Consider the following 9,098-nt stretch of genomic DNA (forward strand, 5'->3'; position numbering starts at 1 on the left):
GATGGATGTGCTGGAGGGAGAGATCAGAAGAGGGCTCAAAGAGCCCTTCCCCTGTTGTGCGTCTTAGAAGGATAGATATATTTTGGCTGCAGGTATTTGGGAGCAAAGCAGGGGCAGCTACTATTATCTTCCATGACAGCTACATTCCACTGGAACAAAGCAACAATTGACCAATACAGGAAGTTCACTAGTGTGGAAGACAGAACTTTCACAGGAGCTGGGTCAAGTCTATGGAAGTCACTCCCACAAGAGTGAAGAATGACCCATGAAGTTCACTGCTTTCAGAGCTACCTGAAAAACTCATTACTTCAACATAGCTTCCCCTCAATAAGTACTTTGTACATGCATACGCAGCACATTCATTCACAAATTATGTTTTGAACAATATGACAACAATATTAAACAACCGTAGGAACTAATTAAGCTATTTGTCCTGCAGGCTGGGAAGAAAGAAAAAGAAAGAGCATATTATTGTTACGTCTAATTTTACATACTTGTGAGGACTTCACATGCTATGGTGACAGGGGCCATATAAGAACCAAGGCCCTGATCCTGGAGACTTAAGCACATGCTTAACTTTGGGCATTGTGAATAGTCTTCTCATTTTGAGGGTAAAAATAATATATTTTCCAGCTTTTCCCTCCGTCCATTTCACTGTATGGTCTACTCTCCCCTTGATGTTTCTCCTACATCATGTTTTAGCCACTGAGCCCTTAGGGCCTGATCCTGCAAAGACTTATGCATGAGTAACTTTATTCATGAGATTAGTTCTGTTGAAGCAAATGGGTCTCCTCTTATCAGTAAAAATATTTGTGTACTTAAATCTTTACAGAACTGGGGCCTTCAATTGTCAGAGTTGGGATTAGTCTATGGGAATCCTTGTGGGTCAGCCATCACAGCTATCAGTGGCAGGATTGAGGCCTAAGCTTTTGTGTCACACATCAGGATTCTTACGGTTTATATTTCTGATATCAACATACTGAAAAATCTAAAGTTCAAACTGTGAAATCTGGGAGGCCCAAAATCTGCTGTACTTTTTTGCTTGTACATAACTATATAATCTGAATTTGTTGTGTGTGTCATTCTGTTTTGCATCTTTAAACATACAGTAATCCTCACTGCTTCAACAGGAAACAATTTGTTTCATTTCCATTACAGAATGAGTTACTGTGGTTTCTTGCTTCAATGGAGACTTTATATTTGTTCCTCCTTGGTTTTCCTTAATCCGAAATAAAAATTTCTCCATGTGTATAAGAAAATAATTTCTTACATCCATTTGCAAAGTGCAGGGTTATGTTGATAATGTGTTTCTCTTTTTCAAAACAATCACTTCAATGCCATGTCTTTTTAATCCAGACCAGGTGTGGAGCACCCATGAGCAACTCGAAACATTAAAACAAGAGTCTGTGCTTGAAAGCGAGAGATGAGAAATGTGGGGAAGAAAACAGATTTTGGCTCACATCCTCAGCTGGTGTAAATCAGCATAGCTCCATAAAACTCAGCTGATTTCCACCAGTTGAGGGTCTGGGCCTTCATTTTTAAGCTTCCAATAAGAAACTGTAAAATGACATTGACTTAATGCTTAAGATTCATGGAAAGTACACTGAGAATATTCTTTTAATATTTCATGAATGTATTCAAAAGCCCTAAATCTTTACTAATAAGGCTGAGGCATGTGTCTGTGCAGGAGTCATGAAACTATTGTTGAAGAATTTGGCAAAAACAGTGCTCTCATCAAGGGTCAGATTCTGAGCTCTTTACTAATCTATAGCAGTTACTGCCAGAATGCTCATTCATTTTCCAAGAAAACTGTATTTCTTGGATGCATTATCCCAGCTGGTCTATTGATTTCATGGTTCTCTGTTCCAAATCACAGTTCCAGCTCATTGATGATTCTATCCAGCACTGGTTACATGAGGTGTTGTTGAAAGTCATCTTTACTTTGAAGAAGCATGTGTTGCCCTGACAGATGCATTGAGCCAATCTGATAGCCTCCAAACTTTCTACTTTGGGGTTTTTCCTGCAGGAGGAGGCAAGCTGTTTTCTGCAATAAACTTCTCTCCTTCAGCCCACACTGATGGCCACAGTCCATGTTCTAAATCACTGTCTTCATGAGCTTTAAGTAAATCCTCCTTCTAATTCCCTTCTAATTCAATGGCATGTTGTAAATCAAATACAGACCATTATAACTGCCTTGAGACTGAGCTCTTCAAAGATATTCTTAGAAAGCATCAAGTGTACGGCAAGCTGTGCTTAACTTTATAAGCATATGAGTTGTCCCATTAAAGTCAATGAAACTCTGTGCACGCTTAAAGTAGTCACGTATTTGTATAAATATTTTCAGGATTTGGTACAGGATCCCTGTTCATCTAAATAAACACATAATAGAAAATCTTACCTTTAGTAACCAGTTTGTATTTGTCTCTTCCATAAAGCACCCAGTAGACTTTTGAGGTGGCTGTCAGGGTTACGGCTAACAAAAGACAAAATCTTCTGAAAGAATCCACTGTTGCAGATCACCAAGAGATTGGACCCAAGTAGGCACGCTTATTAAATGTTTGTCTAAGAAGTAAAGACCGGGCAGTACAGCCAGACACAAACATTGTACAAAAACAAAAGTTTAGCACCATCTAGATTTGTTCACACAATTCACAAGATGACAAGCCTGCCGAATTACGGACAGAGATAGACTGAGCAAAATAGTGCACAGATTATGATACAGCATCTGTTTTGTCTGGGGGAAAAAAATGCAACTTCTCTTTTTCAAGGCATTGAAAGCCCATTTTGCCAGATAGCCTTGGAGTGTTTTCTCCTCTCCCTTTATGTGTATGCTTTAGGCTGTAAACGCTGCACAGGTACCCAGTGTGACTAGAAAAGGTCTAAAGATGACAGCTGCAACTATGAAAACTAGGAACAGCATGAGTAATTGTGCCAGTGGTTTGATATAAATCACAATTTATGTTAAATGTTTTCTGGGAGACTTGTGCCAGTAAACATTGGCTTAAATTTTAAAGCTGAACCCAATCTCTCTACATATAGCTGCCTGATTGTACTTGGAGTGTAATGCTGATCAGCAATTTGCATTTAGAATCCAAACTTTCTGATTGTTTTGTCATTAGTAATTAACCATTATAAAGCATTTTACATGTTCAAAGTACTATACAAATTTTAACTCATTCACTCAGGGGCGTGTGCAAGGGGGGGGGGGCGAGCAGGGGCACGGGCCCCCCTCCAATCAGCAGGGGCAAAGAACTCCTCCAGGGCCAGGGCCGGGAGAGCAAGCTCCTTCCGCTTCGGGCCAGGCTAGGCCAGGCCACGGGAGGATGACAGTTCCTCCCAATCCAGCTCCTTCCGCCATGGGGGGCACAGAAAGTGTCCTTCCAAAAGCGGCCAAATTTTTATTCCTGTGCACTCCTCTGCTATTTCTCAGCCCTTTTCCATATCATGACCCCAGTTAATACATAACAATGTTTCAGGACCGTATCTCCTCTGACTCCCCCCTCCCTTTTCTATCCAATCCCCCAAAAAGGGAAGGTGGTCATCCTTCTCCTGGATCTGTTTGCAGCTTTCTTTCAGGGGTTGCAACTCTCATATTTAGAACCCCTGAACTAATTCATTCTCTCAGCTGCTGCGTTCTGTCACCTGTGGAGACTAATCCCCATTGGCTACCCCTGTGGAGGCAGAGAGGGGAAATATTTTGTCCAAGACTACAAAGGGAATTTGTAGCAAGGATGGGATTAGAACACATGACCATGCAAATGGCATTTGCATGAACAGGATTCCAGCCCACTAGCTCCTGACAAATCCCAAGCAATGGACATCTGTTTATTTTATTTAAACACCCTTGGCTTTATGTGCTTCAATAGAAAAAACAATTAGCCGAGCATCTTTCTTGAGTCATTTTCTCACTTGATAGATCTATTCATAAGGCCAGTGCTATAAAATATTGCAGTACTTGCTTTTGGATGCACTTATGGATGGCTTCCCAATGGATAGACAGCAATTTTAGGCCAGCACATATTCCTTGCTTCCATGGGATCATGGCACAAGATTAAGTGTGCTAATTCAGGGCCTTATCTTGTAAACACTTACATATGTTGGTAATTACATGTATAGTCCTTTTATGCATAGTGCAACTATGCATTTAAGTTACTCACATGTGTAAGTGTTTCAAGGATCAAGCTCAACATTGCCTATATTTGTACCTTCATCACTATCAACCCTAGCTCCCTAAAACACAAGAAACAACTATACAAAGCTTCTAGAAGCAGCACATCTTTAATACACATCATGTAATGGTTGCCTTCCTCTTCTATCATTCATCTTTCTCTCTCTTCCTTTACCCTATTCTAAATACCTGAATGAATAATTCATTCCATGTGTATTACCAGACTCTGTATTCTTCAGGGAAAACAATAATCAGTCTCTTCTTTGGGTCTCTATCAGAGCCAAGGACTGCAGCCATGCCATTTGGATTAAAATATCTCTATTCTTGCCCAACTTTCTAGTTTGGAACCACAGTGACTGACTGTGTTGGCATCCCGTCTGTTCTCTAATTTAAGTCCAATGGGCCTGGTAGTTCTGGATCATGATCTTTTATACTATAGTACTTACATCTGAGTAGCAGACTCTCTTCATTGGGGAGTTCTGAATTATTATTCCCCGCCACAAACTAATGTCACTGACCTTTTTAGATTCAGATTTCTCACTGTCATATGCATTTGCTGGCCTCTTTACTCATACATTCACTGAACTGGCATTTAAGCTATTTCCCCCTTTTATTTCTTTCCTTCCCTGACTTGTACAAATTGGTCTGAAGAATCATTCCATCATTTTCAGTAGCCTCTGCTTTTTGCAAGAAATGCTTCAATATCCATTTCTTAATCCTATTCCTGGACAATCAAATACAAATACGTGAATATAAATATGCCAGTATGAGGCCAGTTTGCCAAATCGTCAACATTCTGAATCATCAACATTCTGAATACTGCACGAGGTTTTAGCAATTGCATAGTCACTTAGGGCTCAACAGGGTGGATCAGGGTTCTGTTGGGAACCAACCTATTCAAGAGAGAAATCAGTCTCTGGAAATGAAACATAAAGAATGATTCTTTTATGTTGCACCAAGTTGCAATACAGACAAAAAGATGCCCCACTTCGAACTCTTTCCCCTCTTTTCTCCCTCCACAGCCATGCAGAGAATTTTAAACCTGGGGATAAATCTCCTATGAACCTGTGGAAGGGATATAGGCTTACTTGTATTAAATCCCCCATGGTTTCATATAACAGAATAATGCCAGGGAGGTAAGGTTTCTGCACCATTTTTAGAGTTTTATGCTCTCAGTGTCTTAAAACAAAAAAATCTTTGGACCTTTTCCCTTTCTGTGTTTCCTTGGCTGATTGACCATTTCTTCTTGACATCAGCCAGGGAAAATATATTTTGGTCTCTGCTTCCTCATCAATAGTAGGAGAAAATATGCAGCTGGTATATGTGTAGCACTCCTTGCAGGAAAAAGCTTGCTGCTCAGGTAGGCCACCAAATAGCAAGAACATTTTAAATTTGGCCTAGCAAATTGGGATTATTTTCCACAGCTTCCAGCACACATTAGCTCCAAGGCTAAATCTGGCTGGACAGACCACTTACTGTCAGTTGTAACCATTTAGAGTGAGATCCTGGCCTCACTGAAGTCAGTGGGAGTCTTGCCATTGTCTTCAATGGAGCCAGGATTTCACTCGGAATATTCTCAAAGATCCTTGCCACGTACACTCTTCAACACAGCGTCCATTAAGCATTGGCCATTATGTACCATCTGTCAAGAAAACCCAAGTTGCACCTTGTGGGACGGGCCCAGCTTGCCTTGGAAAAAGGACAGTTTTGCTACGTACCGCAGGATATTTTCCAAAGACCACTCCATTTAGGATACAGCCAGACCTGAACTTAAAGCCATATTTTGAAAAGCCTGCATGTGCGCCAATCTGGATGGGCAATCAGAATATATGGATGCACAGAATTACAGAATGCTCAAAGTCTGGGCACATGGAGAATCTCTGCTTGCTAAAAGATAAGCATGCACTAATGGGTGCAGCCACCCAGATTGGCACACACTACATTTTCTTACAATTATGCAGGGCCACATTAGGCACATACAAGGTAGGCATGGCTTTGCAGGTATAAAATATTCAGTCCAGGGAGAGGTCATCTCCACGCCTTGGATGCTGAATCAGCCACGCTAATTCCAAAGAAGAACCAGTATCTGAGGCAGAGAACAAAGAATGATGCATTTGAGTTTGAAAGAGAGATGTCTAACATTAGCTCCACCCCCATGGATCAGTTCCAAGCACATGCAACAATAGAATTTCCCAGTGACTCAACAGAGTAAATTCTCTCTGTAACAGAAAGTATGAGGCTTCCCCTTTGTGGTAATGGCTAATGGCATCTCCATCTCCAGTCCCTTCAGAGGGAAATTACAACATGGACTTAAGGGCCACCAGATCTCTCAGAGAAAACCATAGTCTCACTTTTTCAGCATTACCCCTGCCACCACCAACACTGGATGAGGCCATCCTTTCAGTTTGGTAGCCCCAACATGCTCCATGACCCAGGCTTATTGTCATACCTAATATCATTTTGCACGCGTTAACGCTTTATTAACACAAGTTACTGCAACAGGTTGGCCATGGCTTCAGAATCCTGCACATGCAGGAATATCGATGTGTAGGTTTTTTTAAGTAAACCTATTGAATGGTCACACAGGAGTTTGTTGAGCAGTGTGAGTAAGCAGCATGCTGGGCAATTTTAGCTGAAGTACTGGAGACCTATACTTTTGATCGTAAAGGTCTCAGGTTCAATCTCCACCAACAACCCATGATGGTGGGTCATTACAAAATGGTGGCCACTGCAGGGATTTGAGTTCCTGTGGAGCATCAGAAGCCGGAGGAACCATGCTCGCCCAATGAAAGAAGACAAGAGGAATGAAGAAATACATTTCATTTTCAAGCTTTCAAGAAAGCATGACAAACCAAATGTACTTTATAACAAACACAGACATCACTTGAGCAAGGGCATCATGTGCTATTGGTCAAGAGGGGCAGTTGCTCACACCCAGTTCTTGGTTTGCTCCCCTGCTCCGACTTTTGAGGGATATAATATAATCACGTCATGTTCCATATGCTGACACAACTCTGCCCCCTCCCCATATTTTTTTCAGATATTATGCCCCTGACCTGGAGGACACTTGGAAGAGCAGATGGGGATCCTCAACAGAGCATCCTTACTTGTGGAACTCAGCTTCCTTTGGCAGTCTGCCACATCTCAGGTTCGCTGATCATCGCTGGTGTTAGGCAAGTTTATATTATCTGGCTATGGCTGGAGATGGGACATTGTACGGGTGTTCTGGTGCTCTGAGGTGATACCGAGCAGTCTCTCGCTCAGGTGCTTGGCTGCCTGGTTCTCACTTACATGCTCAGGGTCTAACTGATTGCCATATGTGGGGTCAGGAAGGAATTTTCCCTCGGGTCAGATTGGCAGACAATGGGGGGTTTTCAACTTCCTCTGCAGCCTGGGGTACGAGTTACTTGCCAGGATCATCTTGGTATATCTCACTTAATTCCCAGCCATTGCAATGGCCTTAGGCATTTGTGCACCTGGGTCCCTTCTATTCTCTGCCTGTGGCACATATTAGTTTAGTCTCCTGAGGACTGTTAATATCTTGATCTAATTTCAGTTGCTGGATTTAGTGTGTGCAGCTGCTGGGTGGTGTTGGTGGCTTGTGATATACAGGTAGTCAGATTAGATGATCTGTTGGTCTCTTCTGACCTTAAATTTTATGACTCCTTGGCCTTTAAAGAACCTAAATATGGCAGCCTTAGGATGCAGATTTATGCCTAGCAATAGTCATAGGCCCAATGGGTCACTAAGCTGCCTTTGTGGGTAGTTTCTGTATTTAATTTTTGTGCATTTCTTTTAATACTGTAGAGTGTCAAGAGATCCCAGAAAATGCCCAGCCACCCTACCAGTCATTTTGAAATCTTCTATCTTTGGTTGCCACATGCAGTCTGTAGATTGCACTCCAGCTTCGGTGCTGCTAAGGCTGTTGGTAGGGTGTATTCAATCAAGCTTAACGTGTGTTATTAGCATAAGATGGTTCTTTTCTAAGTGTTATTTTTAACCGGACATTGAGAGAATTAGCTGCTTTTCCAGGCATGAGATAGAAGGAAAACACTGGAGAAAAAAGGGTCAAATTTTATGCTGATTTACAACCTACATAACCCCTGTGGGATCCTGTGGAGGTGTAAGACTATTCAAAATGTGGCCACGCATCCATCTTTAGTGTAATGTTGAGACAGAAGTGTAGCTAAAACTGTGGGTTTTCCTTGTATGTTATTCACTCTATATCCCATGTATGGCACTTTCTCTTGCCTTGTAGCTATATATTGATTCATCACCGGTGGAGGTCTACTTCGGGATTTCTACCTGCAACGTTTAGGTAGTGTTAAGCTGTCAGTACTTTAAAGTCCTTATTAAAAACTCTTTCAAATAAAACTTTCTAAGAGATATTTTCCAAGATAGTGACACAATGTAGTTTTTTCTTTAAGTTTTTTTCTTCTTTACTTTTAATATTTCGTTGCCTGCAGAGACTGAAACTGAAAGAAATTCATAAGAATGAAAAGTGAACATGAGAACTTGTAGTTAATTGCTCCACCCACAAAAACACTCAGACAAAATAAGTTGGCTCAGCAAAGAATTGTGAAAGGACCTGTTGGCTCACATGGTATGAAGAGGTCTTGATCATGTTAGAAGTTTTCAATTACAGAATAATTTCAAAATATAAAATATTGGTAAAATACTCAGTCTTCTGTGATAGCTGCAAAATGAAACCAAAGTATTGGAGATCTGTTTCGACAAGCAGAGAAAGATGGATGCCTGTTAGCCTGTGCAATGGAAATTTTCAAAACAAACCATATTTCATTTATGTAGTACAAGTCTCAACTTGTGATCTTATTAGATTGCATAAACTAAGGGCCAGATCCTGCAAATACTTCAGCAGGTGCAAAAGTGTACTCAGGGAGTAAGGTTACGCATATGCTACAGTGTTTGG

The sequence above is a fragment of the Emydura macquarii genome, unplaced genomic scaffold (genome assembly GCF_026122565.2).
Source record: "Emydura macquarii macquarii isolate MOO-44397 ecotype Brisbane River unplaced genomic scaffold, CSIRO-AGI_Emac_v2 contig_480, whole genome shotgun sequence".
Lineage (NCBI taxonomy): Eukaryota > Metazoa > Chordata > Testudines > Chelidae > Emydura > Emydura macquarii.